The 13,297-nt window shown below is 47.1% G+C and overlaps 1 non-coding gene across 1 annotated transcript; it reads left to right on the forward strand.

The window, feature by feature from the left end:
• Window positions 1-12,801: 12,801 nt before the first annotated feature.
• Window positions 12,802-12,873, forward strand: TRNAE-UUC (transfer RNA glutamic acid (anticodon UUC)). The gene has a single exon. It is a non-coding gene; the product is annotated as a tRNA-Glu (tRNA).
• Window positions 12,874-13,297: the final 424 nt, after the last annotated feature.

Genomic DNA, 13,297 nt, shown 5'->3' on the forward strand with positions numbered 1-13,297 from the left:
GTAAATCCGTCACTCTCATCCGGTATCCACTGCAAAGGAGATCTCCAGTGGCCTCTTACAGAGGTCTCCAATCCTGGCAGCTCACAGACAGTCAGAGAGATGCTGTGGGTCGTGTGAGACAGAAATTTAGAAGATACATGCGGAACTTGCATGCCTGTCCTGCCAGAGCGACCTGTGATGTGGCCCTTAAAAACAGCATGTTTTCTGATTGAACTTTCACTGCCTCCAGTTGGTGCCTCCATCCACTGGCCCCTCAACACTTCTGCTGCTGGTTACCTGATGGACTCAGACTGTTTCTGTCTACGGGACCTTCTGTACATCCTGGGGACCAAGTGGGCTCCCTGAGTCCTGAAGGACAGGCAGGACCCCTTCCTTTCTGCCACGCTGAGACTGCACAAAACCCTTGGGAGGTTTCACTACAGAACTGAGCTGGGTCTGTCCTAAGCCGTGTGGGGTAAAGACCCCCTGCCCTGGTGCAGACCCCATGTGAAATTTTTTTGCATAGGAAGCGTTCCTACTGCAGCTGTTCCGCATCCTTCATAGCCCTGGAGCTTGACTTTTGCTCTCCCCCAGCCCAATGAGGTGCCCTCAGCACTGGCCTGGTCGTCTGGTTCCCCCCCCCAGTCACTTTCTTACTAAGTAATTTGTATAAAATCCAGCATCTCTGTCTAGAGCTGGTTTTGGAGGGAGAAGCCACATGTGAGTGATGGGACCAACTTCTTCCCCAGGGCATGTGGTACCAATTCATGGATCCTTGCCTTTGTGAGCTGGAAGCAGGCCCAGCCAAGGTCAGAAATAAAGGTGTTTTCTGGCTGCCCTTCCCTCCACAGCACCCACCGCTTGCAGAGCAAGGCACTTTTTAAGCACTTTTCCATGCTGCTGAAGAGCTCCTGTCCTGGCAGCATTTTTAGCTACTGCATCCTTCCACTCCTGGCATTTTCAGCCTGTAAATGTGTGTTAAAATATGCACTGGTGTGAACTGCAGGTCCCTGTTCCTGCACCTGCCTGCCTGCATCTCCTGGATGCTCCACTCCAAGGGGGAGCAAGGCTGGGAGCAGGCTGGGCTGGTGGTTCAAGAGAGGTTTTAGTGCAAGAACGTGGTAAATGGCTTTGGGATCTCGGGAAATATTGCTTTCTCCGTGCCATTAGGTCATGTAGCATGAGCTGCACTGAAGCTTTCCCCCTCCTGATCATAATGCAGGCTGATGGCCCTGTCATGGCGAGAGGCTGTGACGCCGGCTGACTCTGACGTGGCCCTGGGGTGTAACCATGCAGTGGGTGTGTGCTGTGGCAGGGGTGTCACTGCATCATGACAGTGATGCCGTAGGACGCGAGGTCATTGTGGCAAGACGACAATGGGCTGTGACGGCTCCTTCACAGGGACTGGCAGCAGTGACTGCAGAGCTCTACAACATGATGCTGATGCGGGAGGAGCGTGATGGCACTGCAGTGCCAAGTGGTGTCCATCATCTGTGGTGGATGAAGAAATGAATGTAACAGGTGTATTGGGTTGTGGGGACCAATCTCCTTCACCAGTGACCTCCTTGTGTGACCATGGGCATTGCTCCAGTGGTCAGCAAATGGTGGGGCCATAGGACCACATCCATGCTGAGCTTGCTTGAAGCAGGTTGAGCCAGCCACTAACACCAGCTCTCCAGCACAGGGTATAGGATGCATGCTCTGAAGAGTTCTTAACGGCTGTGATAAACCTGAGTTTGTAGTCTAAAGTGTGACTCTCCTAAAGATCCTAGCAATTAATGTATACATTAAAATTCACTTTGGTGCTCATGGCTTCATGTCTCTGTGGTGAGCAAACCACGCACTAAGGACTTGTGTCTGAACAGCACATCATAGCATGTCTCTTCCTCCATCTGCAAGCTTGGTTGTCTTGGCTCAGCACCACAGCCCACCTTGATTTCCTTGGGAGGGGGCTTCCCTCAAGAAGAAATGTCCATGTCCCCATTCATAGCAAAGATCCACCACCACCACTCCACATGCTGTAAAGGTAAAGCTGAACCACCTGGGTGTGCCAAGTTCTCTGGCTGAAAACAAAGTTGTCCTCAACACCCCATGGCTCCTGGTCAGCTTGTGGATCATGCAGTCCTTGCCCAAGAGGGAACTGGGAGCCGATGGGAGCCCTGGGAGTGAGGTCCTGCCCATGTGCAAAATTCTGTTTTTCTGACCTTTCACATATGGAAAAGTTCGTTAAGGTGTTTTTTTGTAAAGAGTTGCAGTCCAGTTGCACACATAATGCCCCTTGCAGAGACCACCAAAAGCAAGATACTAAAAAATGAAGCAACCTGACTGTTCTTGGCCCTCTCCCTCTTTCTACCTACCACCAATTTGTACAGTAAAATAGAGGTTTTACTTCAAGAACTATGCATTTTTAATAGATTATATTTACATAATTTTTCTGTTTAATAAGATGGGTTTTAGATGCATTAACTGCAGCATAGTTCTTTCAGACCTTTGGAGAAAAGAAACTACAATAAAGATTCTTGTCTCCTAATGTTCTGGGTTTCAGGCAAAAATTATACTCTAAGATAGGAATGCTTAAAAAAAACATAGTTCCACTGAACAAGAAAATCCAGTTAGAAAAAACTGTATTGGAAAACATCTATTTGCCCACAAAATAATGTAAAAATAATGAGTCCATATTCCTCTTTGATGTGTGTGGCACATGCTCCTTTAAGGAGAAATTCTGTATTTCAGAGATAGTGTGCATATCGTGGAATGAAACGGTTGTTATGGCAACAACTCTCAAAAGCAAGTACTTAACTGAGAAATGTGTTCCACATAGCCATAGAAAAATGAAAACATGAAAACAGAGACAGGAAGAATGGACAAACAGAAGCAGTATGAGATCGCAAAGCCATTTCTGATTTTCAAGCACACAGAGAAGCAGCACCAAACTAGCTTTTGGGATTGTTGTTTTTTGTTTTTTGTTTTTTTTTAATTTAAAACCAAAGTTTAAAGCTGCATCTGTTCCTGTAAGGTTTAATATATCTTTTATTTGATGTTGGCAATCTAATAATTAAAAAGTACCATATCATATTAATCTGTCCTTATTGTTGTGGACCAAAGGATGGGATGCAGTCAGGCTGGTGTTTATTGCTGCTGCATTCAAACAGCACACCCAGCCCAGGGCACAGGGAGCCAGCACCCCAGGGCAGCTGCATCTCCAGAATCCCTGGGATGGCCAGATCCAGCCTCCTATGGCTCAGAGACCAGGGGTCTGGGATCCCTGCTTGACAGGTCACTGGAGGGTGGTGTAACCATCTGCCACCTCCATGCAGGCTTGTTGCGAGGCTGAACCCCAGACCCATGTGTCGAGCCTGGTCTGTGCAGCCCCTGGCCACTCTAAAGCACCATGGAAGAGAGACAGAGAAGCCCAAAGCATTGACTGCCCTTGGCATTGCTGGTGTCTTCTCCCATCACATTCACATAGTCTGGTGACCAGACCATTTCCTGTGCTACGAAGAAAACCCCTCTGGTCTGTCTCTACCTGGGAAAAATGTCATTCCTGAGCCCAAATATAGTCATGGGTTTAGCCCAGGACAAACAAGCGAGGCAGAATTTGTTGTGGCCAGACCCTGTTTTATTTTGGTATCCATTTCAATATTTCCAGTACGGAGATCTGGACTTCCTCAGCACTGGCAATGCCTTCTAACTTCATAATATCCCCCATTTCATAAGGACACACCTAACTTTTGCATGAAGACCTCAAGGCTGGTCCCTGAGCAGCATCGTGCAGCACTGCTCTCTGGGCTTATAACTTTGTTCTGTACAGCCTTCCCTTTAACGGGATCCACATCCACCTTGTAACTCCTGTAACTCCTTCAATAGAGATTCTTCCCAGAATCTCTATTGAAAGACTAATTTCCCATCAGGCTCTGTATGCAATATTTTGTTTAAACCTAGATAGATTAGCTCCTCTGCTCCTCTCTGTTTTCCTATTAAAATGATATTAAATTAGTCTAATGTGATCTACTTTTGATAAAACCTTCCTGATTTTTTTTCCTCTCATTTTTTATTTGCCTCCATGTCCTTGGAGGTCCATGTCTCAGTAAAATTTTCTAGGATGGATGGAAGGGCCGGAAACCAGAAAGTTAAGCAGCATAGAAAAACAAATTATTAAAAAAACTCTCTAGTATTTGAGGTAACCCAAACTGATCTTCCCGATTTCTTTAACTATCCTGTTACATACTGCTACCAAAGCACCTATAGAAATGACAGAGCCATAGGAACTGACTTTTAGTTGCAAAGTGAAACATGTTGGTGCATTAGACTAAAGGTTTTTACTTTGTAGTCGAGATGGACTAAATGCACGAGCAGTAACCAGGTGCGCTGCTGCAGCTCAGCTGTTTTCCCTGCATGTCCATAGCCATCCTTACTTTACCTGCATGACAGCCTCTTCCTGGCAAAAGATAAACTGTGCTGGAAGCCTGACTTTCTGCAGGAAAACCTGATTTTGTGGTCTGGGGGACTTTGCCCAGCCTTGTTCTTCCTTTGCCCAGCCTCCGCTGGATTTGGGTAGGTTCTAGGATGGGATCCAGCTTGAGCGGTGTTGGCTGTGGCTGGTTGCTGCTGCACACCCTGCCATGACTTACCACACTGAAGCACCCAGGGAGGACGAAGGGTCACCGCTGGTGGGTGGCATCTTCTGTTTAGCGATGCCCGGTGTATCCACAGCTGGTGGGACCCCACAAGACCCATCTCTGTGAGGAAGACCAGCAAAAAGCCTGGGACAAGTGGGGATGGCATCACCTGGCTTCACCACTCCTACCTCCCACTGACCTCCTCAGACCAAATTTCTGAAGGTGCTGGCAATCCTCAGGTTCACGTCTGGGGCAGGGCACATCTCACCCAAGCTCTCTCACACTGAAGCTTTCCTCTGAGCTATGTGTTCCTCTCCCTCTGCGATCGGTGGGGAGAGGAGGCATCTCCAGAGCACAGGCATCCTAAGATGGTGTCTGAACTGGGAGGCTGACACCCCTTCAGAGCACCCATTCCTCTCCATTGACTTTTCTGGAGCTCATTACTAACTCAAACTTCATTTAGGAGATAGATGTAGACTGGCTGCATGAGGATTTATCCCGTGTTGTGTGTGACGAGTGAAGGGAAGGATTTCTAAATCTAACCCAGGTCTACTGAATCCTCCTTTGCAAATAAGTCACTTACATGTCCCAAAGGCAAAGCAAGAATTTGTAAATGAAAACTTTTTCAAATAAATCTTTTGTAGGATTTACAAACCTTCTGATCGGATTTGTAACTCCAGACACAGATTTCTATACTTGCTGCAAGATTTGATGGATTTAAAAATCCATCTCTTGACTTGTGAAACAATCCAATGTTTTAGAAACCAGGTAGCTAAACCTAAGACTAAAAGCACACAGCACTTGGGCCTGAAGGTTTAGTGACAGGATTTATACATTAGAACAGGGAGATAATGTAACTCAGGTGTATTAAATCCTGATTTATTAACAAACTCAGAAGTAATAGCTTTACAAATAACTCCCAAGACATTTAAAAGAGCTTAACCCTTACAGTACTAGCATTTGTCAGACCGCCACCTCTGTGAATGCCAAGCAATATATTTAAATATACTGGGTAAAATTCAACTGCACTGCAGACAAGCCCTGCAGCCCCTCTCCCTGGTGTTTTCCTTCTGTGGGAGCTGGGACCAGTTCCTGCGGGTCTGGGAAGGGGCTTCCCCAGGTGCTGCTGACATCCCTGGCATGTTTCTGGGGTGATTTTTGGCCCCATTGTGCTCAGGCACGCATCATGGCTACATGTCTCTGCCTGCTTGGTGGGATAGGGCCCTGTCGCATCCCTCTCCTGACATGTCTGTCGTGGTTTAACCCCAGCCAGCAACTAAGCACCACGCAGCCGCTCACTCACCCCCCCCCATCCAGTGGGATGGGGGAGAAAATCAGGAAAAGAAGTAAAACTCGTGGGTTGAGACAAGAACGGTTTAATAGAACAGAAAAGAAGAAACTAATAATGATAATGATAACACTAATAAAATGACAACAGTAATAATAAAAGGATTGAAATGTACAAATGATGCGCAGGGCAATTGCTCACCACCCGCCGACCGACACCCAGCCAGTCCCCGAGCGGCGAATCCCTGCCCCCCCCTTCCCAGTTCCTAAACTAGATGGGACGTCACATGGTATGGAATACCCTGTTGGCCAGTTTGGGTCAGGTGCCCTGGCTGGGCATGAGAAGCTGAAAAATCCTTGACTATAGCCTAAACACTACTGAGCAACAACTGAAAACATCAGTGTTATCAACATTCTTCACATACTGAACTCAAAACATAGCACTGTACCAGCTACTAGGAAGACAGTTAACTACATCCCAGCTGAAACCAGGACAACGTCCCAGTGCCACTGCAGTCTCTCTGCCTTTAGTGTGGTGATGGTTGGTCTTAGAGACCTCTGCTGAGGAGGGCACTTTGGTGGGCTGAAACAGGTGGGGAGAGGGCTGGGAGCATGTGGGGACCAGGACAAGCTGTCTGCATTATTGAGGGCTCTGTGAAAAAAGACTTTCTGGGGATCATCTCCCTGCATCAAGTCTTTCTCCTCTCCAGCAGTCTCAGTTTTTTTCCAGTTACCTCCTATCTAGGCTACGTGGCTTTGAGCTCCTCAGGAGGTGGAGATGACATCCACTTTGGGATGATGAGGCACGATTTCGTCCAGATGTTCAAGCGGTCTGTGTGCTCTCGTATCTTTAAATCTGTTGGGTTCGGCAATAACCAGAAGCTGATTTGTTCCTGATCACAATCAATTCTGCAGTAATTTTGCCTTTGACAAACCTGTTCAAAGGTAAAGGTTTTCACTGCAGAACCAAGTCTTCTCCATTCATGTTTATGCCAAATGGACCAGCATAACAAAATGGCATTTCCAGAGCAGCTGTAATTTTTAGATAGAAAAACCATAATTACCTGAAGGAGTCTGACAGGGCTGCTAATTCCCCTTTCCTCTTTCCCCTGGTGCCCTATTAGCTTTTGTTTAGCATAATTAAGTTTTCACGGCAGTGGCATGCCCCAGCGAGCAGCATGTTTTGGGATTGCCCTGGGCACTTGACAAGCTCCACGGGTATCCAAACCCTCGTACAGGAAGAGAAGCCAAGGGTGTTTTTAGCTGGTGAAAGAATTTGATGCTGTTTGTGTCCAAACTTGCTTGGAAACAAAATGACCATTCACAACAACTTGCTCCATTAATGGTATAAAGTGCACTAGAAAATGATTGTGAAAATAATAGCTACTTCTTAATGAGAAAGCCAAGAGCAGCAGGCAAAGGCCAGAGCACCACGTGCAGGGGGAACTGGAATGGAAAAGGCACTTGACATCTCTTGCGGGTTCAGCTTGCACGAGCAATTAAACATTTTTAAAACTTAACTCTTATTCCCTTTGGTGAGCTTTTGTCTCTTCCTTCTATTTGGCTCTTCTACAAATGGCTGCTCATTATTTTTGGAATGTTTTTCTATCCTACTTTGATCAGGACTGATTATATGTAGCAAGGGAGCACCCAGAAACCAGCCACTGAGTAAATGTGGATGAAGCCTTCCCCCCTGCTAAGGTGTATGTGCTACTGCTCTGCCTGCAGTCACTGCAGCATCTCTGAGAATCTCTCCTTGACTTCTCTATGGTTTTAGAAATATATTTAAGATTTGAAGTATGATAGAGATGAAGTATCTGCTGCACTTCCCTTTATGAGTTTAGCTTTTGCATTGTTCACTTTAGACACTGAAAGTCATCCGGAAAGGTTTTCAGTTTCTCTCCTGAGTTGACTCAGGTTTGTGGTGGACCAAAGCCCTGATTCAATAAAGCATTCAGTCACCTGCTGAACTTTAACCACATCCTTAAGCTCAACTTTATGCAGAAAAGCTCTTAAGCGTGAGATAAAATCCCACGAGTTTTCAATGATTTGGAAAATCTCGAGCAAGGGGGTGGGCTGCTCCTTTGTCCTGCCAAAAGGCTCAGCAAAGCTCTCACTGAAGGCAGAACTGGGGTCACTGTCTCTTTGTGAGAACATTTTTTGTGGTGCTGGGCCAAGATGCAGTTCCCAAGGGTGCTGTGGTGGCTGATGCCTCACAGTGGGAGAGCAAAGAGTCTGCCCCTCCATCCACCCATCCATGCACCCATGCATCCATCCTGGGCCACTCTGTGTTGAATCCTGCCCTACACAGGCTTGAACACCATGGTTGCATGGGGCAAGAAGAAGGGCAGTTCTTCTAAACATGGCAGCAGGTAGGGAGGAAGAAGAGGTGGCGACAGCACTTATCGATTTAACCTGGAGCAGCCGAAGAGCCCTTGGGTCACCCGTGCATACCCGGCTCCATCTGGACCATCTCCCAGCAGAAAGAGTGGAAACACTTGGACGGACGCAGCGGCTCTGCTGGATGTTGCCTCCGCTTCCATCATCCTTCTCATTATTTAGGTGACCAGAAGAAGGGAAAGGGTTAAAAACAGAGTAATTAATATAAGAAGACTGTTCATTACTGTAAGGCGTCTGTGTATCATTAAATTTCATTTGAGCTTTAATTAGCCAATTTTTTTTTCATATAAAAGTCTTTGTTGTGTCAATTAGTTGATTGACTATCATCTGGTTTCTGCGTTAGTGAAACCTGATCCGTTGTGAATGAATTTGTTTATCAGGGAAAAGGGACCAGGGGATGGAAAAAAAATTCAATTAAATGTCAATGTGTGGAGTGACAAGCAGCATTCAATAGGGCTTTTAGTTTAATTGCTTGTATTTCATTAAGAGATGTATTTATCAAGAGAATTCTTCATTTTCAAAAGATCTTGGATGTCTTCTTGTTCGCTTCTGGCTTTTAGGTACTCTTGTAGTATTCAAAAAACATAGAGAACTATTTTTTTAATTAGAAAAAGCACTTTATTGTGATATGTCCCGAGACTGTTACATCACTGACATGCAGTGACAGCCTTTAAATGACATCCACATGCAAATTGCAGGGGACAGTGTGTACCCCTACATCATTTAAAAGGCTATCACCAAAGATCTGCAGCTTCCTCTGCTGTTCCGTGGTCTGTGGCCATGCTGAAAATAGTGTGTTAGTCCTGAAAGTTTGTGTGAGGAGGAAACCATTCAGCTCCCAGGCCTGGGAACATTTTGGAAGGTCTGTTTTAAATCTTTTAAAGGCTGTAAATCCCTTTGGGAGGAATGGTTTTCATTTGTGTTTTATCTGGATTCCAGCTCATCACTTGTGGTTGACAAATAAAAATGAAATAGCCTTTGGTAGGGGACTGGCAGGCACCCTCATAATACAGCGTGTTTGGCCTGAGCTGGTGTACTTATACAGGGGCATTGCCTGGAGTATATACAGTCACACTGGAATAATGTGCTGAGAGCACTGAAGTTTATTTTGATAACTTTCTGTTTATTTCTAATCCAGCCTAAAAACTGTGAGTAGATAAGCATGCAGCTGGGTCTGTTTGAGACATGGCAACAGGATTCCAACAAAGCTTCCAAAACATTAAATGAATGGTTATTTTCCTGAATGCCCAGGGAAACAGCAGGAGCAGGGAACCCCTGCACACAGAGCATGGTGATGGGGGCTCACCCGGAGCATGCCTGCTGCCGCAGGAGGAGCGGTGGGATGCGGATGCAATGGTACATGCCCCCTTAGTGTAGGACCTCCAGCAACACTGCTCCAAGAGTGAAACATCAGAGCTCAGTTTTACTATTGTAGAGGACTGGCGACTGGATCCACTGGCCAGCAGCTTTTGTGAAAAGGAATATCTTTTGGCCTGGATGTAGGAAATTACCCAGCCAAGTGATCAATCTCTTGGGTATGGAGGAGAATGGAGCAAAGGACCCCCTGTGACACCAAGTCCTGCCCTCCACTCATGCAGCAAACCCTGTCGGGTATCAGTTTGGTAAGATGATAAAGCTCCACCTCAAAACTAGTTTAATTCCTTGGCCTTGGGCAATTTTCTTTTCAGATATTGAGTCTTGGGAGCAAGGAGCATCTCTCTGTGGCTTTGCTCAGTGCCCAGCAGAAATTCTGACAGGGCCTCTGGGAGTGTGTGTATGATAAGTAGCTCTAATGAGTACTAATTACACCCAGAACATGGGTGATCAAGCTCTTTGTCTGAAACACATCAGTACAGTTCAGCGTTTTCTGCCATGTCTGTCTTCTGTGCCCCCATTTGCTTGGAAAGTACAGCCAGGACACTGTCTGTTCTCAGAAACTCATTATTTCTCTTATTCTGTGATGAGAATTCACTTTCAACAAGTTCAGATAAGTTGTTGGGAGGCAACGCAAGAAGCAACTGGCAATTATATACTCCCTGAACATTTTGTCTGCAATGCTATGCCAGCATCACGACGATGATTGGAAAGCCGGGGCTTTTACATGAGCAAACCAGAATGGCATGGCATGGAGAAACACTCCAAGTTGTTCTCTCTGGGGCAAACTATCACTTTACAAATGTACTTGGAGAGACCCAAGGTTTGGGCAGAGCAGAGCTGACATGGGTGAAGAATATATTTTACCTGAACCTACTGAAGAAGGAAAAATAAAAAACAGACCAACCTTTCCAAGAAGGCTTTGTAGCAGAAGAAGAAGAAGAAGAGAAGGAGGAGGAGGAAGAAGAAGAAGTAAAAGAAGTAGAAGAAGAAGAAGAAGAGGAAGAAGAAGAAGAAGCAGTTTATAGAGGGAGGCAATACTGTGTGGTGGTGTTTGGGAATAATTATGAAGAATTCGACTCTTCCAATGACGGACCAGAGCTCTAGAAGAGCAATGGGAATGTGCTGAGAACATCATACATCTGCATCAGATACTCCTCCATGCTTCCAGCTGGGGTGGGCTTGGCAAACCTGGCTTAATTTTGAAGGCTGAATGAGACAGCTCAAGGTGTTTAGGTCTGGCCCTACTCAGGACCTCCTTCCCTATGTGGTGGGAGGAGGCACACAGCGCTCATCTTCCCCATCTGCCCATAAGTGGCGATGGTTGCACAGCCATGTTGTGTGGCCTTGCAGCTCGGGAGAACCCCCAAAGGGTTTCTCTGCTGACTTTATGAAGCATGTGGTCCTGCAGGGTGCTTCCCTGTGCCCATCATAAGCTGGATGTTCAGAGTCAGAGACCACAGGTTTTGATCCCTGGCTGGGCAAGCCATATTCCTTTCAGATACATGTGTCTTCATGGATGTCCAGACATGGACAGACTGTGCACGCTGGGCCAGGGAAAGCAGAGGGCTTGTTCTCATTTGTTTGTTACTGCAAACTGAGTTTTCATTTAAAAAAAAAAAAAAAAAAAAAAGATAAATCTTGTGAAAAATGTCCTAACTGAGAAACAAATACAAACGTAATCACTTCCCCTGGAGCAAGACCTGCCTGGACATGCCCATACAAAATCCCTAGGAGAGGTCCCTAATCCAGGCAGGTGTCTCTGCAGTGTCACACCCAGGTGCCAGAACAGCCTCGTTCCTCTTTGGCAGCATCAGTCAAGCTTGTGGGGTTAACACCTAGGGGGTTTAGCTATTACTTTTTCTGAAAACTAAAAATACTCTGTTGGGAGAAGAAAGGCTTTCCAGTCATGCTTTCTCAGTATCCCCGGTGAGCTGCTGGCTGTGTGCAGGAGATGGGGCATTAATATTGCTCTGGGAGTCCCTGGCCTGGTGGAGAGCCACATGGTGACCATGCAAGCTGACAGCCCCATGGCTTTGAACCAGGACCTCTGGCTCATTAGGCAGATATCATTACCCTGGGTAATGTCTGTACTTAACAGGCATTGTGGCTACTGCATCCGTCTTGGCTCCCATGACAATACAGAGTGTGCAAAGTTTCCTGGTAAAACATTCAGACCTGCTTCACCCCCTCAGTTTTGGGGGTTTCCCTGGTCAGGGGAAGGAGTGACTACGTCTTACGCATCACCTATTAGGCATCCTCATCCTGTCCTTTGCTCCACAGAAGCTCCTCTGCTGCAGAGCCCATTGAGCTATCTCCTGAGGTCCTGGCGGTGAGCCCATGGTGGAGAGGACTGCTGGGACGTGCTGTGGGAAGCCGGTTCAGTGTGTCAAGTAGCTCCAGCCCCTCAGCCACAAATGCTTTGTTTCGTCTCTAAGTAGCTGAAGAAGTGTGTGCCTATCAGTAAATCTCCATCATCCCAACTGCAGCGTGTTTCCTCAGATAAGGGTGCTGTGTAATGGCAATTATGTTTTCATTTGTTGTGAGAAAACTTAATACGCAGAGTGGCAGAAATGTTATTTATCCGCTGTTAATTATGTGCTACTTACTGTAGGGAATCATGCAAAAACAAAAAAGTGTAATCACATGAAATAAAAGGGAAGCAGCTTGTGCACTTGCCACCATGCCGGGTGGAATTAGCTCCTGCAATGCTCTGCCACCAGTTATCATTACTAATGCTGCATGGCCCCGTGTGTGACCTTGCCTTCAGCTCCACAGCAGCACAACTCCTTGGGGAGATGGGTGCGAGGGCCTGTGTGCGGGCAGGTGCTGGGGACTGCAATCCAGGGGTGCCTAAAGCAGCAATACTCCCATGGGACTGGGCTTGCATGAACTCTGCCTGTCCCACCATGAGCTCTGAAATGGAGCTGCAGGAGAATCCCAGCAAAGCCCTAGCTGGATCAAAGAGCTCGGGCTGTTGCCTTTTTTTATGTCACTGTGTTTTCCCCCTCCAGGCTGTGGGATGCACCAGGGAAGAAAAGGATGGGGTCATGCTGGGGATGACTGTAGGGCTGCAAGGCCAGGAGCAGGACTAGCTGTCCCTGCAGGTCCAGAGCCAAGCCGGTGGCAGAGGCAGACATGGTCCCACATGGTCTAGCGGTCAGGATTCCTGGTTTTCACCCAGGCAGCCCGGGTTCGACTCCCGGTGTGGGAAAACAGTTGTATTTCATATTGTGCCTGTTTTTGGGCTCCCCAGGACAAGGACGATGCTGACCTGCTGGGATGGGTCCAGCGCAGGCTGCCAAGGTGGCCAGGGCTGGAGCACAGGACAGAGGAAGGGAGGCTGAGGGACAGAGCCAGGTCTAGTCAGCCCAGAATGAAGATGAGGGGAGGATTTCATTGCTGCCTGGAGAGAAGGCGAGGGGAAGATTTCATTGCTGCCTGGTGAGAAGGTCCGCGGAAGATGGGGCCAGGCTCTTCCTAGAGGCACACAGCAGGAAGACGAGAGGCACCAGCTGGAGCAAGGGAAGTTCTCCTTAGTTATGAGGAATGATTTTATCACCATGTGGTGGTGAAACGCTGGAACTGGGGCTCAGGGGAACTGTGGGGTCTTTGTTCCCGGAGATATTCAGAATGCG

The sequence above is a fragment of the Haliaeetus albicilla genome, chromosome 2 (genome assembly GCF_947461875.1).
Source record: "Haliaeetus albicilla chromosome 2, bHalAlb1.1, whole genome shotgun sequence".
Classification (NCBI taxonomy): Eukaryota; Metazoa; Chordata; class Aves; order Accipitriformes; family Accipitridae; genus Haliaeetus; species Haliaeetus albicilla.